This window comes from Nycticebus coucang, unplaced genomic scaffold (assembly GCF_027406575.1).
Source record: "Nycticebus coucang isolate mNycCou1 unplaced genomic scaffold, mNycCou1.pri scaffold_64, whole genome shotgun sequence".
Lineage (NCBI taxonomy): Eukaryota > Metazoa > Chordata > Mammalia > Primates > Lorisidae > Nycticebus > Nycticebus coucang.
Window position 1 is genome coordinate 258,117 of NW_026515589.1, and position 11,499 is coordinate 269,615.

Here is an 11,499-nt window from a genome sequence, read left to right on the forward strand (position 1 = left end):
CTTTTTCTGCTAATCAGCTTTTGTTAGTATGTGTGGTGTTATTATTATTATTATTATTATTATTATTATTATTTTATTGTTGGGGATTCATTGAAGGTACAAAGAACCAGGTTGCTTACATTGCATTTGTTAGGTAAAGTCCCTCCTTTCATTATGTCCAGTGTTTGTGTATTTAATATATGTCCCAAGATAACTCTTCTTCCAACATGTGGAAAAGGTTGAACGCCCTGGCCAGTAGGTACGAAAAATAAATAGATAAACAGAGCTCCTAAATATACTATTAGATAGAGATAAATCAGTACGATAAACTTGATATAGATTCTTCCTCTTCCTCCTCCTTTATTTCTTCCTTTTTCATCATCTCTCATTGTGTGTGTGAAATGGATACACAACATATTGCATTCTACTTTGTATCATGATTTTCCTCCTTAGTAGTGAAGACAACTTTTCGTGCATCTGAGACATTACTGTGATGGCTGAAGAGTGTTCCACTGTGTGGTTTATTCAATCTCATTGCCTGATGATTGACATGATTCTCCCTCTAGTATTTCCTTTTGTTTGGGGAAAGAGGACATTGGGGGATTATATTCCTTGAGCTGATAGTGAGCCCTGAGGTCTGCTGGGGAGGCAACAAGGAATGCTTTCAGAGACATAGACTCTCTCTCTTTTTATTTTTATTTTATTTTATTTTTTGAGACAGAGTCTCACTTTTTTGCTTTCAGTACAGTGCCATGGCATCACAGCTCACAGCAACCTCAAACTCTTGGGCTCAAGTGATCCTCTTGCCCCAGCCTTCCAAGTAGCTGGGACTACAGGTGTCTGCCACAATGCCCAGCTATTTTTAGAGACAGGGTCTCACTCTTGCTCAGGCTGGTCTCAAACCTGTGAGCTCAGGCAATCCACCCGCCTCAGCCTCCCAGAGTGCTGGGATTACAGGCATGAGCCACAGTGCCCAGCCAAGAGACATAGACTCTCAAGGTGGGTTACAGTTTGGGAAAATTTTGACCCAGTTTCATTCAGGGTCATTTATAAACCCCTTCCCCTTGGGGGTGGTTCAGTCTGGACTTGACAGTGACTGGGAATTTACTACATCAGAAAGCCACCAAAGAACTTTTAAAATCCTTTTAAAGTTTTTTTAATGCAGTGATCCAGAATTTGCTTTAGAACCTAGGATCTAGAATCAGATAGGCTGAGACTGTAGGCCTGGCTCCTCCACTCACCAGCCTTGTGAACTAGGACAAAAGGCTTAACCTCTCTGGCCCTCGTTTTCCCCATCTGTAAAATAGGTACAATAAAAGAATATGCCTCAGTTGCAAGGAATAGTAAACAAGATAAGGGACGGGCAGTGCACAGAGAGAGCTCAACAAAGGTCACCTGTGGTCACAGTAATGTCCGTACATAGTCACAACACAAACTGTATTTGGTCCCTGCCATGTGACATCAAGTTAAAGGCGTTGCCTGTTCTTGGAACCTATTTCCGTCTTGTTGTCTCTAAGTTTCTTTTCTTCAAAGGATAGTAGTCATGTACCTCATCCAGCTCCCTCTCTCCCGAATATGCTTCCATTTTTACCATTTTGAACTGCTTTGAGGCCATCTCTTTACCTGCTCCACCCCTTCTGCACTTTCCCAGACAAAAAGCTACCTTTGTGATTTGATCCCCACGGGGTGCCCTGTTTAGTGCACAGGGGTCTTCCCTCCCCAGGCCTCTGTTGCATCCCAGCCTCCCTGCACATGGGTGAGGACCTTCTCTGGGCAGATGGATTATATCTAAAAAGAAGCTGTTCTGATGTTCAATTTCATTTGCTTCCTGCTTCCCTCTTAAGGACAAATTTGGACGGACTTATCAGCATAAAAACGTCCCTAAAGTGGAAATGATACTGAATTTCTTGAGGGCAGACCTTTTCTGTTATCTTACCAAATGCTTTAAGTGCATTTTAAATGTTCCAACAACATGTTTATAAAGGAAGCTGTTCTACTAGTGTCACTTGAACAGTTGGGGAAAACCTGGAATTCAGAGACATGAAGCAAAATATTACAAAACACTGGGCTGTTAAGTTTGGGAATTTTAGCATGTCAATAAATAACTTTTTCCTGCTGTCACAAATTCAAAACGAATTGACAGACAGACCCAGGAGTCAAACAGCTTTAGTATTGCAAAGCTTATTGGAAAATGTGGTTATAGATTTATGGCCAATGGGGCTTGTTGACACCTTCTTTTCTGTTTCCTTCTCATGAGTTAAGATTTTGTAAGAGGCCAACCAAGGGACAAGGGAATGTTAGGGGTTGAAGAACAGTTTGCTGCTCCACGTCGATCAGTGGTGAGTGGACGGGGGAGAGAAAGAGAGGGGTAGAGAGAAAGAATATGAATTCCCAGAACTTGTTTATTTTTTTGAATTCAGATTAACATGAAGGTACAAATGATTAGGTTACATCATTGGTGTGTCTAAGGTAAAGTTCAAGTTGTAGTTGAGCCCTTCACCCAGGGGGTGTGCTGTGTACCCTCACAATGTGCCCACCAGGTAAGAGCTTGCCAATCCCTGTCCCTCCTCCCCCCAACTTGAATATACTTGTGTTTTTTCTCTCATATGGGCATGTAGTTGTTTTTCTGTTGGTTTCATATTGGTATTGAGTACATTGGATACTTGCATTGCCATTCTTGTGATACTTTACTAAGAAGAATGTGTTTCAACCCCATACAGGAAAATATACAAGATGCAAAGTCACTTACCATTTTTATGGTTGAATAGTATTCTATGATATACATATCCCACATTTTGTTAATCTATTCGTGGGTTGATGGGCATTTGGGTTGCTTTCACATCTTGACGATTATGAATTGAGCTGTAATAAATATTCTAGTGCAAATATCCTTGTGATGTAATAATTTATTTTCTTCCAGGTAGATACTGAATGATAGGATTTGGGGATCAGATGGAAGGACAACTTTTAGTTCTTTGATTCTCCATACTTCTTTCCACAGAGGTTGTATTAGTTTGCAATCCCACCAACAGTGTAAAAGTGTTCCCTTCTCTCCGTGTCCTTGCCAACATTTGCAGCTTTGGGATTTTGTGATGTGGGCTATTCTCACTGGGGTTAGGTTATATCTCAGGGTGGTTTTGATTTGCATTTCTCTGATGATTAGAGATGATAAGCTTGTTTCCTTTAAATAGATCCAATTACCAAGAGGCTGGGAGCCTTCTCCACTGAAGATCCTTTGCCATAAACATGATTCCAGGGCAAAGGAGAGTCCTCTACCAATCTTCCATCAGATTTGAACCCAGACCTTTCTGGCTTCAGTGTGTTTGCATCTTTGAACAGGCTTCCCTGCCTCTCAGTGGTTTGTTTACTGAAGGACTTTGCTTCCCTCTTCAGAATACATTAGGAAGGAGGTTATGAAAAAATTTCCTCTTTGGAGATTTTTCTCATGCATCAGTATTTGAAAAAAAATTAAATACACAGTATCTTTGCTTGGCAGAATTCCCACTCCTTACACCATGCATAACTCTGCGTGTGGCAGCAACCCAAACTGTTTGGACGGTGCACGTGACTGGAGCTGTTTGCTAAAACCATTAAGTGACCAACAAGATTAACAGATTTTCCGGGTCTTCCCACTCTGACCAGCCATCTTGTCCAGCCCGATGTCTTTTCCTAATTAGAATAGATCAGAGAGAATGGTGTCTCGTCTCTAATTAAATTCTACTCGTTGCCCAACTGTTTCAAAGGGCAATTGTCTTAAACCTTTGAACTTTATTTGTAATACAAAACTTCAATTAGATAAAGGACAATAATTAGCAGATCTTTTATCTTTGGGTATAATTAAATCTTTAAGAAGGGATGTTTTAATCAATGAGATGTAGTGACAAGTTCATAAATTAATCCCACCAATACAGACTTGGCAGTAATCAATGGATCTTTAAAGAGGTCCAGGGTGAGGGGACATAGCTCCGTCTGGAATGCAGATACTCTGTTCAGTTTGGTGTAAAGATTCTCATTTATTAAGGATTAGGTGGCTCAAAAGATGATCTATTTATTTAAGGGAAAAAGCACTTAAAATATTAACTTTTAATGGGAGGAAAAACCTTCTTCTGGAAAGTTTTGCTTTTGGAACTTTCTTCTTAGATCTTTCAACTCAGGCCCCAGGTGTCAAGTTTTTCTATTAACTTTAAGGAAAAGCTATCCTAATATTCTGAAGACACAATATGTGGAACTTTTCACTTAACAGTTTGGGGGCAAATTATTTCTGAAAGCAAACATTTCTTGAGTCATAGTATATTGATATCAAATGTTGCTTTAAGTTGCCTACACTATATGCTAATTCTGTTTACTAATATTGTAGCCATAAAAGTCATTATTTTTGTTTATTCTTTTCTCTAATCACTAATATTATTTAATGCTCATTTTGTAAAAGAAAAGTTTTTCTTGGAAACACTTTCGTGTGAGTATATTTTGCATTTAACAATAGTCGTGTAAAAATTTTAGCCCAAGACTCGTTGTCATGTATTGAATTTTTATTTAATTCTTAGACTAACATAACGTGACCTTTTTTCTCTATTAGTTCCCATATCACTGCTTCTTTGAACCTTCAAATACTTAGCAAAAAGGCCAGCCATCAGATTTGCTACTTTAGAAATTCTTCGGATCTGAAACACAGCACTGGGAAAACAGCAAACCAGGTAATACTTTCAATTTTGCACGGAAAAAATTACTTTTTAGAGGGGGACCAGATAGCTCCTGGGATAGGTAATTGGATGCAGCGCCTCTAACCTTCAGGTCAACCTTTGCACCTAGCCTGGGTTAGTGGTGACAGAAAGCCATTAGCCTCTGATTGCTGTTTGCTGACCTATGTGAAATGAGTTGATGGCTCCCATTCAGTTTCGAGTGGACAAGTGTATGGATCACATGTGGCATGTGATAGTTGGTAGTTCCAGAAAAATAGAGATGGATTGAGTAGGCTTTGAGGTTAAAGTGCCGACCTATCAGATTAGGATCGACTTTCTGTGGAGGGGAACTTTGCTCTTTCCTGGTCCTCACTTCATACTTACTTATTAAGTAGACAAATGAAGTGCTTAGCATGCTACTTTTATTATGCTTTATTTTCTTTAAGACTGTAAATTAAAAACTTGATCTCATTTCTAAGAACGGTTTTCTTCTTACTGGATGAATGTTTTGTAATCAGAATATAATTTTATAACTTATTTATTTATTATTAAATCATAGCTGTGTACATTAATGCAATCATGGGACACCATACACTGGTTTTATATACCATTTGACATATTTTCATCACACTGGTTAACATAGCCCTCCTGGCATTTTCTTAGTTATTAATTTCATACCTCTTAGTGAACTCAATAATCACCAGGTATGTAAGTAATGAAATGAGAAAAATGATAATTTTAAATATTGCTATTATTAAATTTACAATTAATTATTTAATTTGCAATTAAATTTACAATTTGCTATTATTAAATTTACAATTTCTCTAGCCACTATAATTTGAACTTTTTCCCTCTGAGAGAATATTTACATTCCAATTTTCTTACCTTGGTTTGAGTTTTAGCCTCACCTGGAATACTCCATTTGTGTTCCTAAGCTTCATACCTTTACATCAGTCCCTAAGTGAAGTCAAATGTTCATTATAAAACAACCCATAAAATTCTGATCCATCCATATTTAATTCCCCATTTACCTTCTGAATTGCACTGTTGAGTAATTCATCATAGCTTCTCTGATCTTATAATTTTATGCATTTTTTCTTACTATTCTTAACTGTCAATGTTTACCAGTTAATAACAATAATTAATAATATTAGTTAGGGACTTAAGTTTTATTTCTTCCACATTTCCTAGATTATCTAACTGAATAGAATTCATAGAATGGAGGTATTTGTTTTGCAGGATAAAATTGTATGCCATTTCTCTTAAGCATTTATTTTTTACACATTCACAGAAATCTCCGAGCACTAAAACTCATGGCTTCTTTCCTTTAGGTAGACATAGTCAAGTATTACTCTGAGGAATGCAAAAGGCCCTGGAGAGAAGGCCAAGTGTGAGTTCTTACCCCTGAGTGTTGGTTACACAGAAACTTAGCAAACTGAGGAAACGTCGTGATCTCTCTGGAGGCGTATTGCTTCATGTATAAAATGGAAATAAAAATAAGTACTACCTATCAAACCAAGTGGTTATGAGAAAAATAAATGAGACAATTGTGTGGGGGAAAATCTTGTGAATAGTTAAGCGTTATGTAAATTTAAATATTTTAGTAAGCAATGTTTCATTAAATATTCAATAAGTACTTATTGCTTTGATAATGCATTCATTACAAGTTGAATTGTGTTCCCCAACATACAAATTCAAATGTTAAAGTCTTAACACTAAGTGCCTCAGAATGATGCTTATTTAAATGAAGTTGCTGCAGATATAATTAGTTTATATGACATAATACTGGAGCAAGGTGGGCCCACCAATCAAATGTAACTAATATTTTATAAAAAGTCGAAATTTGGATAGAGATGCACATACTAGGAGAAGACCTTGTAAAGATGAGGGCAGAAATCTCAGTGATGCTTCTGCAGGCCAGCAATGCCAAATATTGCCATAAACCACCAGAAGCCAGGTGAGAAAGAAACTTGGAAAAGGTTCCTCCTCACAGTTCTCAAAAGAAACTAACCCTGCAAATATCTTGCTTTTGGAATTCTAGCATCCAGAATGTGAAACAGTAAATTTCTGTTGTTTAAGATTCCTAGTCTGTGACACTTTGTATGGCAGCCCTAGAAGCCTATTCAACATCCTATATTAAAAGTATTACTCATAAAGAGTAGAGAGGATAACCACTGCTTTGTAAAACTTTTTTGCTTTAGAGGACACTACCAAGAAAATGAAAATAGAAACCATAGAATGAAAGAATGTATTTTCAAGTCATATTTTTAATAAGAAATTTGTATCAAGAACTCTTTCAACTCAGAAAATAGAACACAAGCAACCCAAGTAAAAAATGGGCAATGAATCTGAATAGACATTTCTCCAAGGAAGACATGCAAATTTCCAATAAGTATGTTGAAAAGATGCTCAATGTCATTAACCACTAAAAAAATGCAAATGAAAACCACAATGAGACACTACTTAACACCAGCTTGAATTACAACCAAATAAGGAGGAGATGTGAGGAATTTGGAACATTTATGCCCTCCTGGTTGAAATGCAAAATGGTGTAGCCAAACAGTATAGTACTTCCTCAAATAATTAAACATAGAATCATCTAACCCCAGTGAGAATGGCCCACATCACAAAATCTCAAAACTGCAGATGCTGGCGTGGATGTGGAGAGAAGGGAACACTTTTACACTGCTGGTGGGACTGCAAACTAGTACAACCTTTCTGGAAGGAAGTATGGAGAAACCTCAAAGCACTCAAGCTAGACCTCCCATTTGATCCTGCAATCCCATTACTGGGCATCTACCCAGAAGGAAAAAAATCCTTTTATCATAAGGACACTTGTACTAGACTGTTTATTGCAGCTCAATTTACCATTGCCAAAATGTGGAAACAGCCTAAATGCCCACCAACCCAGGAATGGATTAACAAGCTGTGGTATATGTATACCATGGAATACTATTCAGCTATTAAAAAAAAATGGAGACTTTACATCCTTCGTATTGACCTGGATGGAAGTGGAAGACATTATTCTTAGTAAAGCATCACAAAAATGGAGAAGCATGAATCCTATGTACTCAATCTTGATATGAGGACAATTAATGACAATTAAGTTTACGGGGGGGAGCAGAAAGAGGGATGGAGGGAGGAGGGTGGGGCCTTAGTGTGTGTCACACTTTATGGGGGCAAGACATGATTGCAAGAGGGACTTTACCTAACAATTGCAATCAGTGTAACTGGCTTATTGTACCCTCAATGAATCCCCAACAATAAAAAAAAAATAATAATAATTAAACATAGAATTATTTTATGGCCCAGTAATTCTACATGCCAGGATATTTCAAAGACAAATTAAAATCTATGCTCAAAAAAAACTTTTTTATGGGAGTATATCAATCAAATGGGTAAACAACCAAAATCTTCACCAACTGATGAGTGTATAAACAAGACGATATATATCCATGCAATGAAATACAGGAGAACCTCCATAGCTGTCTAGCTTCCCACATTGACCACCTCCCTCAGTTGGCCTATTTTTCATAGACTAGGCATGTACCATGTGTATGTAGGCCTCATTTCTTATTGTAACCACCTCTGTATGTCTACCTGTTTATTACAGTTTCATGGGTGATAAACAATTTACAGAGGTTCAAGAAATTAAATATTTATATAAACTATAACATGGATGTAACTTGAAAACATTATGTTAAGTGAAAGAAGCCAGTTACAAAAAAACCCCATAATTTACCACATTTTTAAGCAATGTCCTGAATAGACCAATACATAGAATAGAAAATAGATTATTAGTTGCTTAAGATTTGGTAAGTGGAGTATATGGGTGTGATAGCTAAAGATATATATGATGTTTCTCTTTCAGATGATATAAAATTGTCATGATGGTTAGCTCATGTGGAGAAAATACATAGAAAACACCAAGAAAAACTGACAAAACTTAAAAAAAAAAAGATCTAGGAATTGACTTACTCTGTATCAAACATTTTATAAAACTACAGAAATCAGAACTACATGGTTTTGGTGCAGAAATACAGAAGTAGATTAACAGAAAAAAAATAAAGAAGTCAGCAAGAAACCAATTTATGTTTGTCAATTTATATGAAGGAGATGGCATTTCAAACCATGCAAAAATGAATTCATAAAAATTATGTTGCTTCTTTCTCTAGTGTGAGGCTATAGCTGTTGATCTACTAGTTCAGCATAGGATTGAGCACGTGGGATGCTTGGTTTTCCACATATTAGGTTCAATGTAGGGGGATATGGCGCACTTCCTGAATAAAGGACTCAATTACAACTTGGACTTTGGATTTTACCTTACAAACACAAATGCTGCAATTTAATCGTATACTCTCAGATTAACCTTAAAAAAAATTATGTTGTGGAAATTAGAAAGATAAGCTACAACCAACAAAAAAAATTCTCTCTTAAAGTATTCATAAATTCAAAATTTGAATAGATTAAAGCATATGAGTGTAAAAGTCAATGCTGTAAAAGAATTAAAAGCAAAATGGGACAATTTTGTCTGGGCGCAATGGCTCACACACCCGTAATCTCAGCACTCTGGGAGGCCAAGGCAGGTGGATAGCCTGAGCTCAAGAGTTGGAGACCAGCCTGAGCTCGATAGAGCGAGACCCCATCTCTTAAAAAAAAAGAAAAATAGCTGGGCATTGTGGTGGGCGCCTGTAGTCCTACCTACTTGCTACTGGAGAGGCTGAGGAAAAAGAATCGCTTGAGCCCAAAACTCTGAGGTTACTATGGGCTATGATGCTATGGCACTCTACCATGGGTGACAACAAAACAAAAAACAAAAGATAAAACAAAAAGGGCAATATTTATTATTAACATGGCTTATAAAATAATATATTATTAGAATGCATAGATTTAAAACTGTATAAAAACAAATGCATAAGTAATTGACCAGGAGAAAATATTTACAATATGCTGGCAGACAGTATGACTTATTCATAATATATATATATTTTTTTTTTCTTTCTTTTTTTTTTTTTGTGGTGTTTTATGACTATTGTCATGATGTTGGGCATGGTCATGTTACTTGCTCTGATTAGTAGTATTTGAAAAGATGCGATGCATTTCCTTTCCAAACAGTGACCTTAAATATATATATGCAGTCAGACTCATTCTCTTGTACATTTACCATTAGTGGGAAAAGACAAACAAACAAAAAACATGCCCACGTAGCTGATAGTTTCTAGCCTGAGATCTAAGAACGATTTCTATATTTGATTTACATGCATACTAGAGTCAAGCCCAGTTATACCAAGGCAAAATTTGCCAAAGCTCAGGCAATCTGCAGACCTCAGATCAAAAACAAAGTAAATAACCACTTTCGAAAGTAATAGAAATTCAGGGCTTATTTTATGTAAAGCATTATAACAGCAGAAACATGAATGTTAAAATATATGTATATGCAAAGTATTTATAGTCATATATACAAAAATAATTTCTAGTGGCCAAAAAGAAAAATTAGCTATATAGTAACCTCAGCAAATTATTGCAAAATAAAATTTTGCTAAATATTTGAATATTTAAATGTTGAAATGGAGCATGTTACTCCATTTGTATAACGCTTTAGAAAATTTTATAAGAACAATGTATGAAAATTGAGAGGAAAATGATACTTTCAAACAAAGTTGTAGAAATGTTAAATATATGAATTTTTGAGAATACAGTATAAAGGATGTTATTAAAGTATCAAATATGCATATTATTTGACTAAGAAATTTACTTCCAAGGATCTTATGATCAGAAATATATGCATTTGTGTCCAAACATATACTTAAAAGGATATCCTTTGCAATGCTGTTTTTACTAGGGAAAAAAGGGGAGGGGAAGAGAAGATTTATTTATACATAGAATGAGGTAAAAGGCAGACCGTTGAGAAATTGCATGGAAGATTTCTTAGATATATTATCATGTGAGGAACAAATCATATAACTATGTATCTACTATGACTTATCTACTGTAATTTATGTTAAGGAGTAACTATATGAATATAAAATGTTAGAGAAAAGTTGGAAAGATATATAACAAGATATTTAACAGTGTTTACTTCTGAATAGTAAAGGTAGGCAGAGGATTAGAAGATTGAAACAGGAGTCACAATTTCCACTCTATATTTTTGGGGTGACTTCCCCCCCACAAACATGAAGGAAATATTAAAAATGTAAAATATTAAAAATTTAAGTTACAATAAAAGTAAAAATAGGCAGGCATGAACTTCTTTTTTTCTTAATAGGAAGGTCATTACTTCCTGGAGTCATTAAAGTGATATTTAACATATTGATTTCATGACAGCATTAGAATAAAAATATTGAAACTTATTCGAAGCTCTTAAATTCTAATTTATGTGGTATTTATTAGATATATTTAAAACTGAACAATTCCAAATATAGAAGTCATCAATATCTGAATGGCAAGACTGTAGATTATTCATTTAAAGAAATGAGTCATGGTGTTACAAAGACCATCTAAGCAGCCTTCTTACTGTAAAAATTTCATTGCTGGGAGTTCTATGGGTAACTCTGGATACAGAATCATTATAAAAATTGGCTTTTTGGTAATCCTTACAGTTAAATTGACTGTAAAATTATTAACACAATGGTGGATATATTTCCTTAAATGCCATCTTATTATTTGGTTGGCAAGAATGAGGACAACAGATTGAAACCCAATAATATTTTCTAATTCGTTTTATACAACATTAATATGAAATTTCTAAAGAATGTCTATGTTATATTAAAGTAATATAGATATTTTCTTCTTGAATAAGGTGTTAAAATGTACTGTGGGTTTTTTCATCTTTTAACTAAGA